We start from the raw sequence: 13948 nt of genomic DNA on the forward strand, positions 1-13948 counted from the left end.
TCATCTTCCTCGCTCCTTCCTCTCCCCTCCTCCTCAGCTGCTCTCCCTGAAGACAGAGCAGAGTCAGCCAGGCAGAACAGCCAGCATGTTCCCCTATTCTCTTACTCCGTCTCTGCAGCAGAGCGCTCTGTTTCTCGCACATACATCCTTTCCTCAGCCTCAGCACACATTATGTTAACATGCACTTTCAATGTCTTTGCTACTTTTTAATTTATCTCTTTGCTCTCCATTCATCTTTTGCTACTTCATCTTTCATATCTTCTCTCCCTCCTTTCTTTTCCCTTTAAGGCATTTCTGTTTTCCCACTTTGCTAAAGGATCCTTCAGGGATTGTTCAGAATTTTAAAGAGAGGTTCTGCTAAAGGTTTTTAAGAAGTGATTATCTTTCTTTGAGCAGTTCAATTTCTCACCGTTTTCCTCTCTTACAAATTCTTGAATTGGTCCCAGACTCTAAAGCTATGGGTTCAACTTCTATCATCTTTAAGGTGGTCGAACTATGACTGAAAATCAATTAAACTCATGCAGCATGTGGTGAACCCTCTATAAAATAAAATGTCAGAATTAATTTTTCTCTAACAAATTTTTTTTTGGATAAAATTAGCTAAATACTGGCATGTGGGTCAGAGGTTTCATAGAAGGTGTTATTTTATAAAGCAAAGTATTTCTGAATATATCAAACTTGACTTAAAATAAGTGTAACTTCATAATTTGATGACTTGTAATTGGCCTTTGTCTCAGGCGCTCCTGCTTTTTCTGACACTTAGCCTTCAGTATGTCCCCACAACAATACTTCTTCATGCCATTTACAACCATTCTTAGGAAAACAACATTATAACATGATGTAAAGGGCTAAAAAATGTTGATTTAATAAAATGTCTCCATTCCTGTCATGAGTATGACTGTAACTACTTTACTGATCACATTAATGAGGAGACACCAGCAGAACAAAGTACTTAGGACATAAAGTAATCATATGAAAACCGTCAAACTGGAATATGAATAGATTTCATTTCAGTTCTGAAGACATTCATTATCCTTTTCCCTTCTTGTGTCAGTCTCTGTGATCATGTGACTGTCTTTCTTGGCTCATCAGAGTTGTATTCTGGTCCAAACATACAATGCTAAACTCTTTACAGCATGAATGCTTCCTGCAGGAGAAGTTGCCCATCTGACTAGTCTTAAATAAAGCCATAAAATCAGTCTACCAGACTTTATGACCCACTTTAATGACAAGTGACCCAAATGTTCTATATACAGAAAATCTAGGTTTACTTCAGTGTGCTTTTTTAAAAGTTGGATTGGAATTTCATAATTTTGTGTCCTGTTGAGATGTCCATTATAAATTTATGCTTGAAATGCACCTCTCCATATTTATCTTAATGCAACTCCAACCTCAAAAACTTCTGTGCTATTTATGAGAATGCTATTTTAAACCAGAGGTGTCAAACGCCAACCCTCAAGGGCCACTGTCTTTCAATCTTTTGATGCTTCAGCTTTAACCTACCTGAATCAAATATTTAAATCATCATTCGGATTATGTAGAACACAGTTATATGAGGAGGTAATTCACCTTATACCCCAGTCCACTTCTATAAGTAGTCACAAACCCTTAACCAGTATGAACTGCAAGGCCTAATCCTGGATGTAGTGGAATGCAGATATAATGCATAACTAAGAAACATGCAAACTCAATAAGAGTTGTCAGTGTGATCCGGGAAATATGTTCCCCCCATCTGATGAAGAAAAATGTGCCTTCAGCCAGCTTTCATCATCAGCTTCTTTCGGAGATAACTACAGTCAAAAGCTGGAGTATTAATTCCCGTATATCTAATCCTCTTTGATGAGATGGCTAATACCGCTGTGTTGCAGCAGAGCCATGAAAAAAGAGAATTAGTCATGAGTGGTTAAATGAAATATGATGAGATATATTTATTCACATTAACCATGCAACATTTTTGCTTGCTGGAACTTTCAAAGTCATTTGAGGGGGCGACCCTGCTTAGACGTGTCGTTCACACTACATGTGTAGTGTAGTGTGAACGACACGTCTAAGCAGGGAGGCTGCAATCTGATGCTGTAAACACCTTTGGGTTAAATTTATTATACTGGGTTATGAAGTCAAAATTGATCTCATTATCAAATCTAGAAAATTTTAAGTAAAGCCCAGATGAAAAGGAAATCTCTTCCTTTTAGAAACTGCAATATGCCTGTGCAGTGTCTAAAATGTCAAATTTCAGCTGAGGTCTTTCTCTTTACGTTATGGGCGTTGTCTGTACATCAGTGACTTTAATCTCCTATTTTCCATTTGAGATGACACTGTATCTTTCTATTTTGCTGGTAATTACCTCTTTTGCCATTTTGTCTACTAGCAGCAGACAAAATGACATTGTGTGACCACAATGTTCTCTTTTAACCCTTAATAAGATGATGATCAATCAAATGAGATGCACAACAGTGGCATAAAAAAAGTTTTAATAGTTCAGTGTTAAGATGTTAGAAATTTTGGTAAAACTTTATTTGACGGGTTGTGAACAAGACTGTCACGACACCATCATAAACATGACATAACATTATGACACTTTTAATACAAAGTTGACATTATTCAAAATGTCTTTGTTATGACAACTTGACATTAACCAATAAATCATGATCTGATATAAATTTGTTATAAAAGTATTACTGATTAAACTTTAGCTTTAATAACATAAAGCTACAGAATTTTTTTAATTTAATCAGAAATACTTTTATAACAAATTTATGTCAGATCATGATTTATTGGTTAATGTCAAGTTGTCATAACAAAGACATTTTGAATAATGTCAACTTTGTATTAAAAGTGTCATGATTTACCGAATGACACTTTATGACAACAGTCATAAATGTCTTGAAGACTTACTTATGTTCATGACAGGTGTTATGTCATGTTTATGACAGTGTCATTACAGTCTTATTCACAACCCATCAAATAAAGTGTTGCCAGAATTTTTAACCAAGATCTCAAACTTCACAAACAAAAAACACTTCAGAAATGTCCCCTCTTCACAATCATTTGACTCCTCTAAACTGTTTATCTTAGTTTAGCTTAATTATGTTTTACATGTAGCTTCCACTTACGTCTTGACTACTTCTCCCATGAATGCTCTTCTTCTTACCCAGTTAGTCAGTTTAGGTCGGTGGCCATGTTTTGTTAGGATTACAGCTGTATTGTACTCTATCCTTTTCCAGATAATGGACTGAACATTGTTGCATTCGATGTTCAAAGCTGTTGGGTTAGGGTTTAACCTTCTCAACAACTTTATCTGTAAACTATCTGATGTACTGCTTGGTGTTTATGATGCTGTTTGTTCCCTAACAGAGGGAACAAACTACTTTCTACTTTCTAATTAGGTGACTTTTGAAGGCAATTGGTTACACTGGATTTTATTGAGTGGCAATAGATTAAAGGTGTGTGAATACACATTTTTTTAATTTTTATTTGTGAAATATTTTGAAGATGTTGAAAATCACATACCCATCATCCTTAGCTGACATTTCTAAATGTTTTGTGGCTGCAACGTGACAAAATACCAAAACATTCAAGAGATATCAATGCTGCAAATGCACAATGCATAAAAAGATAGTTATTTGTCCTCATGTAAAAAAGTAAAGACTGTCTCCTCAAATTTAAGCTTGCAGCTGGTTAAGCAGGATTCTGCAACTAAAATCTCTGCATCCTGTTCTACTTTTAGAAACTCTTGGAACCACAAGTAAGCCTGTACTCTCAGAGCAAAGCACTCTGTTAGGATTATATGTCAATATAAGGTCTTTAAGATACAATGCAGTTTGGTCATTAAGAGCTTTATATCTAGTCCTGGATTTTACAGGGAACTAGGAACATCCTGAATTACAATAAAATAACATTTGCATGGACTACTTTAGTTGCTATGCTCTCAGACAGAAAGCTCATTCTGTCTGAGAATGGGCTTTCTAGTAAGGAAACCTTACTACGCTAGTAAGGTTTCCTTTTGGTTATAAGAAGGCAAAATGATGCAAATGTATTGTGGCACTGTGGTTTTATCAAAAAAGAAAGATTCAATTTGTCTAAAATCAAAAAGAGAAAGCTTAATGCAAATAGTTTTTAAAACTGTACCAAATTACATGCCCTGTGAAAATATGAAGAAAACTCAAACCAAAAGTATTCATTACGTTAAATAACAGTGAAAGACATTCTCTGACCACCATACACCTGCTTCTTTAAGAAGCTTCTGCTCTTTCTGACACTCCACCTTCATTACATTGTTGCAACAACAGCACTCCTCCATTATGCCATTTTCAACTGTTCTTTGGAGCGTTGGACTGAGAAGCAGTTTCTATAATAAGTTCAGCAGATGTATAGTTCCACCAGGTGGCTGCTGCTGGTAGCCTGAAGGAGCTGAGACGGGTTGGGTGCTCTATGAGGCAGAAGCTCAGCTGGAGACTGCAGCTCCTAAGAAGAACGTTGTGGAAATAGGCAGCGCTTTTTTGAGAGCAAGCGTTTAGACTTTCCTGAATGGCTCCCACAGGCAATTAAAGGATTTCTTAAACATGGGGCACGATTGTTTTATGAGGGAATAGTAGTACAATACAACATGAAGCTCAAAAAAGTCAATTTTTGCATAATACTCCCCTTTAAACCCAAATCCATACCTATTCTTTTGGGTGCTTGACTATTTTTGACAGTGACTCTAAAAAAACTCCCAAAGCATCCTGAGATAACTTTGAAGTGCAAAAAATAACCCTATTTTTAGCAGGTACTTGAAAAGCATAACTCTTCAGATCTAAGTGCAGCACATAAAATCTTAAAGGTGAGCGTGTTTCTGGATATCATGCTCACCTCTAAATATCTGTAAATTGTCTAGTGAGTAAAACCAGAACTCCTGGTGTGGATGATATGTAAAGCCTCTGACCCACGAAATAATGTTCTCTCTTTTTATTATCATCATGTTGTAGTGATAAATACTGACCACACTGAATTAACCATGGTGTCATGGATTTGACAACCAGAGGGAACAGACCAAGGTCGGCCATGATGGTTGTGATGATAATGAGACCGACGAAAACTTCATGTTTATGAAGGAGGCAGATGATGATGACATGTGTGTATGTGTGTGTGTTTCCACAACAATGGGGGGACATGTGAAGATAAAGGGGACAATGGTGATGGAGGAGAATATGAATCCCATGTATGTGCCTGTTTCAGGAAGTGACGCCGCGCAGCCAGCCATCTGTCCGCAGATTAATCCTGGCTGTGCTTAGAGATATTACCAGCTGGCTTATCGCCGTGGCAACAAGCCTTCAATCCTAGTCGACCGGAGCCACCATGTGACCTTGCATGAGAGGGGGGGGATGGGGTTTGGACACTCGCAGGTTTCAAAATGGGAAACACCTACATGCTGTGTGTTCTGTTGATGCACTCACTTCGTAGCAGCTCTGTGTGAACTGTGTGTTCCTAAAAACAGGAGGTTATAAAAAGCATGCAACTGCACACACAGATATGGTTCCTCTCCTCCCATCAGTGGCACGGCGGAAAGGTTTTAATCCCGCTGAAACGTTTCAGTCACCTACAGAGTTCAGAAATGTCATTACGCCAACCAGCTGTGCTGCACACATCTCTCTGCAAGTACTGCTTTCTGTCTGCTATATTTAGACCTATATCAATACAAGCTGATGTCACCTGACTCCGATTCCTTTTACACTACTGAATCCACAACACTCCCACACACTCACGTTTTCTCCATAATCATTAGCATTGTGCAGGAATTCCTACAATCTCAAACATACCTTGGTATAAAAATAATACATACAGTACCAGCTTAGCTCACTGAATTCCTTAAATGAATTTAATTTTATTGCAGCTGCATAATCACAGACTGAAAATTAAGAAAAATACAACCTTTAACTTGAGTACACTTCTTCAGTAGTTGTTTTCAACAGAATTACATCTGAAATCAGTGCTTTGCTAGGACAGAACCTAATCTTCTTCTTCAACATTTCACAAGGTTGAAGCACAGCTACCCAGCTGACTCTGTAAGTTCTTCTATTATATTTAAGACATCCCTTGGAAGAATGTTCATTCCAGAGAACTATTCCTTGGCTCATTTGAGTTTGTGTTTCCTGCCAAAAAGATGAAATGATGACATATTTTCACCAAGGGTGTTTTCACACCTCATAGTCCGGTACTCGGTTCAATTGGGGACCAAAACTGCAACATTTTTGTAACATTTTCAGCGGCTGTGGTTCGCATTTACGCAGCACTGAGACCGGGGTAACTGAAAAAGCTGTTACCCCGGTCGCCTGTGGTGGCGCTGCACCAAGAACTACTAAAGGAAAAACCTCTGAAGAAGACCAGCGCAACTTCCTTCTCCACAAAATGTAAACAAAAATGGAGCGGTGTCGGATTTTAGCGGTTGTAAGACTTCTTCATCGATACATTACTAGTTTGGACATCGCCTATTAGCCGCTAATGCTAGTGATACTCCTGCAGACGCCATTACTGTGAGCTATTGAGTCATGTCCACAAAACCATACTGTTCCAATACGGGATGAGCAGGAATCTGTCACAAAAATGATCGTAGTGCCCTTATCTCTTACCCGATTTCTATGAATATAGCTTAAATTATAGCATTGCTAATATATATCATATCAACATAGAGTAATATATTGACCAGAATGCCCATTCAAACAGCATCGCTATTCACTTCAACCGGACCGAGACATAGGTTTTCAGTCGGGTCAGAGTTCACGTTTTCAGTCCGCATTAGAATTTAAATTTGCATTTACACTCCCCAAACGAATCGGACTTTCTAGACTTACTAGTCAGCCCTGGTTTGAATGCACCCTAAAAGTCCATCTAATTTTCAGTCTATATTTCCACATTTTTCAAAGAATCCCTGATGCCATGCAGGGACTCTTGCATGGCAAGACCCATGCAATATTCTTACCACTTAATAAACGATTTTAAATTGTTCTGCTGCAAGAAAACATGCACATGTTTAAATCCTTTTGGAGCATTTTTACATGGAGTACAGATAAAACTGGTTGCTACTTAAAGGTCATAAATCAGTAGACACAAGTTCACCTCAGGCTTGAAATAACATTCAAGGTTTTATTCAGGCTTTCCATACAGTACACCAGTCAGAAATATACAGTGGACCTTTAACAAAGGTCCTTACTTACATTATCTAATCTGCAGTCATGAACATTAAATCTTTTTAATGAAGGTCACGAAGCGTGAGCGTGTTTGAGTGTGCAGTACATCGTTTGTGTGTTCAGTCCAAGTTTTACATCCAAGCAGATGTCGCAGATAAATGTAATTTCCAAGGGTTGAAATCTATCTCGTCTTTCACATATCCTAAATATTCATGTCAGGATGCCAAATATTGGCCACATTTCACTTTGCTCACCGGCTTCCCTCACATGTAACCATTCAGGCCTTCATCCTGACGATATTCACAGTGTGATACAAAGGTACTGTGCTCTGGGGTTTGTGATGTCATTGTCAAAAAAGGTGAGATTTGACCTGAGGAATATTTAGGATCAATGTCTCAAAAACTCTAACCATTTGATTTTTACAGAGGGTAAAAGCTGCATGGTGAGATCCAGGCAGTGATTTGAAGTGTGCTCTCACAGCCTCTGCAGTTAGTGCAAAAAGACAAAGTAATCACAACTGCTATCATAGCAGATTAGTCCAGAGGGTCGATTTCTGAATGCTGAAAGGGTTACAATTGAGCTGTGAGTATCAGTATGCAGCGCCTTGTAAATATATTCATATCCAGGTAACGTATTTGACCATTTGACATACTGAACATTTGACGTGTGTGCGCTAAAAAGTAGCACATACAAGTTAAGTGGAAGGAAAATGATTGGTGGTTTTTTAAAATTTCTTCATCACAACTAAAAATGTAAAAATTGTGGCATGGTGAATATTTACAAAATGGAACAAGTGATTCAAGTTAAATATGTTGCATTAATTAGTCACAAGTAGCCAAATTGAATTTATCTAAGTTGATTGTTAAGTTTATTAAGTTGTCAAGTTAAACTAATGCAATTACAGTAAATCTGACAAACTTCATTCAATTACTTATGGCAAATTATCACATTTTTTAAGTTGGAGCTCCATTCTAATTTTTCAGTGCAGATAGAAGCATCCTGTTGGTGGATGATTATTGATTTTGCACGTTTATCAAGTAGAGAAAAAAAACAGCTGAAAAAAAGCTATAAGAAAGCAGCAATTTCTCATCAGAGGAAAAAAAACAAACAGTACTCTGAAGACACCATCCCCACACTGAAACATGGTGGTGGCAGCATCATGGTGTGGTTGGTGGGGGGAAACAGGAGGAGTTACTAGACTGCGAAAGACTTGGGACTGGGGTGGAGGTTCAACTTCAAGCAAGAAAAGTGACCTCAACTCTGCAATGGGATTCTTCAGATCACAGCATATTATTCTGTTTAAATTGAAACAGATTTTTCTTTGCAAAAAGCTGTTAAAACCATACTCTACTCCTTCCACTTGACAAATATGCGCTACTTTTGTCAGTCCATTGCGTAAAATTCCAATTAAATGCACTGAAGTTTGTAGTTTAACATGATAAAATGTGGAAAAGTTCAAGAGGTAAGAGTAGTTATGCAAGGCGCTGCATGTTAGGGCTGTAGAGGGAGGTGGGAGCTTTTTGTTTGACAGTACAATGAAATATAAAGCTCAATGTTTGTATAAAGAAGCTTTTTAAATGACTTTTTTCCCATTAATCAAAGCACATAATAAAGCTTTTCACATTAAACAAGATATCTAATTTCCCGTTTAAATACGAAGAAATTTTCAATGTCTGACCACAAATGATTGTGATTAATCTTGACTCAGATTGTGCTCTTTCAAAATAATGTGGTGAGTCACGTTTGATTTAAATTTTCTTTATATGGCTTTTTAGTTTGGAATGAATAAGAAGCCCTTTGACGTTTAATGACGGGCGTTTTTTAACCCTCCTGTTATGTTGCGGGTCAATTTGACCCGTTTCAAAGTTTAAAAAAAAATAAAAAATAGTTAGAAGTATTTTTTCTGCATGAAACTTTTTCTATTTGTCTTAATAGGTGCACTCTATGTATATAAAAAATATTTTTCATTTTACACACTTGCAGCCCCCTCTGTGTCTATTTGTTACATAGATACTGTTCGGGTCAATTTGACCCGGCATACAAGTTGAAGGGTAAAAAGTTTTAAAAAATGTCCAATTCTGTTTGTTTCCTTGCACCTATGAGACATATTTCACCACACACACACACACACACACCCACACACACACGCAAACACACACACACACACACACACACACACACACACACACACACACTATTCTCTTTACTTCACAAGGAAACTGAGAAAGCAGGTGTTTGGGAACCTTTTCTCTTTTCTGTTCCCGTGGAAAAACTCCACCCACACTGAGTGACACTCACTAGAAGGGGAGAGGTGGGAGGGCATAAATACTCTCTGCAAGGGAGTCCTAAACACATTACACACTAAAGGTACATGTGATATTGTCACTGTCAGAGGTCAGGAAATGAGCAGCAGGAAAAAGAAGATGACAGCCCTGGAAGCTCTGGAACTTCTTGTTGATCATGACAGTGAAATAGAAGAGGAGGTTTCTGAAGCTGAAGACAGTATTGAGGTCAATTCTGAGTCTGATGATTCTGATTATGAAGCAATTGATGAAAATGATGTTCATGTTTCTCGAAGCAAGACATTCATGTCAAAAAATGGTGAAATTCAGTGGTCTTCATCTCCAACTAAGAACAGTAAATGTGTCTCAAGTTCAATTATAAAGATCACCCTTAGAAATCCATCCATCCATCCATCCATTTTCTTACACCCTTCTTCCCTAATGGGGTCGGGAGGGTTGCTGGTGCCTATCTCCAGCTGCGTTCGGTCACCCTTAGAAAAAAAAAAATGTAATGCAAAAAATTTACAAAAATCACTTTCAAAGATAATTAGTGTTATTTTGTGTTTAGGTTTTTCAGTGGGCATAAAAAAAATTGTAAATCACATTTTTTATGTCCAAATGAGTAAATTGTCATCATTGATCCTTTATTTGTGAGGAATAAAAAAACATAATTGCACAAATATTGATTGGAATGGTTAGTATAGGAGTTAATAATCAGACACAAAAAAGATTTGGAGGATTTTTTTGGTTTCTGACACTATAGCATGACTAAACACTCCCCGGGTCAAATTGACCCGCGAACATTATTGCTGTACGTCAGAAACGAACATAACAGGAGGGTTAAAACTTGCTGGGAGCCCTTAGGATTGGCTACATAATGTGATTACTAAATTAATCTAAGGTCCTCCTGGCGGCAGCTTAAAGAGTAACTTAGAGGGAGCAGTACAATCCGTGTTAATGAATGAGACAGCTCATTATGTCGCATTCCTGAGGATTCAAATGGTTTGCTACTGTGCTGCAGTATAAATTAACCAAAGAGATGGATGAAAATTACATTACCTGCTGCAGGCTATAATGCAATAAGCCCACTGGTTAGTAACAGTCAAAATGAAAAAGCCTGATTGCTTTCTGTGTGTGTTTTTTTTTTAAAGGAGGCTTCCATTGCTACATGACCTGTATATTTGGGCAGTACTTAGCTGGACTGAAGGAAATGTGTCTCAGTGGGTCCAGGGTCAAAAAAGCACCAGTGAGCAAAAGCTCAGGCTAGAGGACAGTTAACATGTGTGGGCTTAGTGCAAGATATTGTGAGAAGTGGAAACAGCATTTTGACAGATTAATACTGTTTTCTTTCCTGAGTCTGCTGTTTGTGAACAGTACTCTAACAATTTGTCCTTAGGGTACTTCACTGAGTATTTATTCTTTAACTAAAACTCTACAAACTGCAGGTAAAAATACAGATTGTGCTCAAAGCGAAACCTTGGAATGTTCTAGTGTCTGACATCTACCAGTGCCAGTCGTTTACCTTTATACTGACAATATATTGGTATGTACCCTGTGTTTTTACAGTAAATCATTTCAGCGACTGGTTTATGAATATACAACATCTTCTACTACTCTTTTAAAGTTATATATATATAACTATATATATGTATATTTATGTGCAAATTCCACAAAGTAGAACATTAACTGTATGAATAAGTTATCTATGTTTTGTGGGAAAGGTAGCTTTAACATCACTGTTTTGGTATAATCTGCCTGACTCTGCGGTCTGAACAATCGGATGTTTAAAGTACAGCTCAGAGTCAGTTCGTCCCCTCACCAGTTTGCACCCACATGTTGCCATTTCATACCCACAACAGATGTTTATATTTCCTTATACGGAAGTGATTAAAGAATTTAAAAACAGTCATAAGATCCTAAAATCTCATATGTAATGAAACTAATTTGTATATTATTTTCAGAAAACTTTGTATTTGCATTTAGTCTGATCACTGGTCACCCCAAATCAAACCAAAATATTTCCTGAGTGACCTCCTGCAGGTAGACGATAGTGACTGGATTCATATAATCTCTTACTCATAAGACTATGAGTTTAATCTTAAAAATTAGATAGCAATACTTTGAACCTGGAAAAGTTGGGTACGAAATGAACAAAATAGTGAAGGGACCAAACGACCTGTAGCCTTAAAATATGCACTTGGCATCAAGACATAACAGCCTCGCTCCATAACTTGACTATAAAAGTTTTTTCCTTAAAGGTTCTGTAGAAGAAAACATAGAAACATGCTTACAATAGCCTTCACACATGCAGTCAAAAAAGATCTTTGTAAATGAACTAAACTTTGCATATCATTTTGGCAAGGGAGGAAATAAAACATCTTTTTCTGCTATTATATGTTAACTCTCTACCCTTGATTTTACACAATTAAAAAAAATTGTTCATTTACATAGATAAAAAATCTTCTTTTTTTATATGCCACTGCACAAAAAGAGCAACAGACAACAAAATGAACCCACAAGTCAAAAAAGAGAAGCAAATGAGAATAAAAAGGTTGCATAATTGAATTCACATTGACAAATAGAAAAGCAGAGTGTTGGAGAGTAGTAGACTGTTGACGGGGAACTGCTTTTACAGTGAGAGTGACAAACTCCACGGCTGTGTAACCACAGGAGGCTTGAGTCACTAATGAACGCTGGATAAACGTAAACCGAAGAAAAGCAGGACACATTTATGGCCCTCTGTCTCCTCACTCTAAGGATATGTTTGTGTTTCAGACCTGAATGAAACCAGACATAACCACAGAACCCAAGAGCACAAGTGAACTCTGTCTGCCAGCTCTTACATTCATACGTGTATATCTATATATAAATATTTTTTTTTTTCTCCCAGGAGAAATGCGTGTTGAGCATGTGCATGTGTGCCATTCAGTGAAAAAAAGGACTCAGACTAGCTCTGACCTGGAGTCTGTGGAGATTAGATCAGTGTTGTACTATAAAGAGACTCTGCATATAGCACAGGACATTAGCTCGGCTTTTAAGTTCGAGGTCATGACTTAGGCTTTTGTTAGAAGCACTGTAAGTAATAGGTAACCCAACCTCTATTATTAGACATTGCAGCATGTCATGTCAGAGAAATTGTCCTTTCCTATTGCAAGCAAAGAGGATTGTACCGATGGCACTGAGCCCCATAAACATCCTCGGAGGAAACTAAATCTGGAGATAATCACCTGTAAGAATCCAGGAGATTATGACAGTGGTGAGGAATGGAGAATAGAGTCAGTGGGGATATCTGCAGCTGAATATTAGCAGAAACCAACTGTTGTCTTTTGGATACATGTAGAGCTACTTTGTCAGCAACATAAAGGAGTAGATCCTGACAAGGATCTGTGTGCAGCTGCACAGTTTTTAGCTCGAGCATAAAATATATACTTCAAATTTTGATTGCTTACTTAAATGTGTGCTTTTTATAAATTGTGCTTTGTTGCTTGATGAATGTAAAACAGTGGTCCCGCTTTGACTTTAAGCTAAAATGTTCAGAAAGCACTGTAATTTAGAAATGCTACAATTCAGGCTTTATGGGTCCCGATGCACAAAATATCTAGTCTTTTTTTGTTTTGTTCTGGTGCTTTGTATCCTGTTTGTACATAAATCCCAAAGGCACTACTCTACAGCATTTTATATGCATAACATCAGGTATATTTCTATTTACAACACTAATAATTATCAGATTTATCCTTTCATGTCCATATTAATATATACTTTTGTTGCAGCCAACTCTGCAATTTGGATTGAAGGGATAAGAGGACATATCAGTGCTCAACAGACTTTAGAGCTGAATTAGTTGTTCCTGTTGATTCTGTGGCTTTTTGAGGGAAAAAAATACTATTAAAAGTGATTTACAAAACTGTTTATGTCTAAACAATAAAATGAATAGAAGAGTTTAGCATTTTTGTAAAAAGAAATTAAGAACAGTTGTCTTTTTAAAATTAATTTTAGGAACTTATATGAGCAGTTAGCATTATTAGCCATTAGCTAAATGTCACAGCGGTATTTAATGTAATCGGGCAAATTTTTTTACATCTTTTAATATAAATGAAACATGTTTTTAACATAGAACTGTTATAACATTTAGGAAATTGTTTTACTTAGTAAAGCTTTAATTTTAAAATTTAAAATCTGCAAAAACAAAATAAAAAAACAATCATGGAATGGTGGTTTCACGGCGCAATCGCTTCCGAAATTATCAGTCATGACTACTTACTTCATATTTAAGTGTTCACTTTAACATTTTGTTTTAAGATTAACTGTTTAAATCTGATATCACTCACTTTCATTCCAACATAATGACTTCATTATTAGTATATATTGTATCATAAAAAATTGACGTTATCCTGTCCCTGCTTGTAAAAAGTCTCTAACATGTGTGGAACATATTTAAATTGTGTATTTTAAAACAGGCTGTGATGTATCAAGTAACTAGGGGGAAGCACAATTAAAATG

The sequence above is a fragment of the Gambusia affinis genome, linkage group LG06, assembly GCF_019740435.1.
Source record: "Gambusia affinis linkage group LG06, SWU_Gaff_1.0, whole genome shotgun sequence".
In the NCBI taxonomy this organism is placed as follows: Eukaryota; Metazoa; Chordata; class Actinopteri; order Cyprinodontiformes; family Poeciliidae; genus Gambusia; species Gambusia affinis.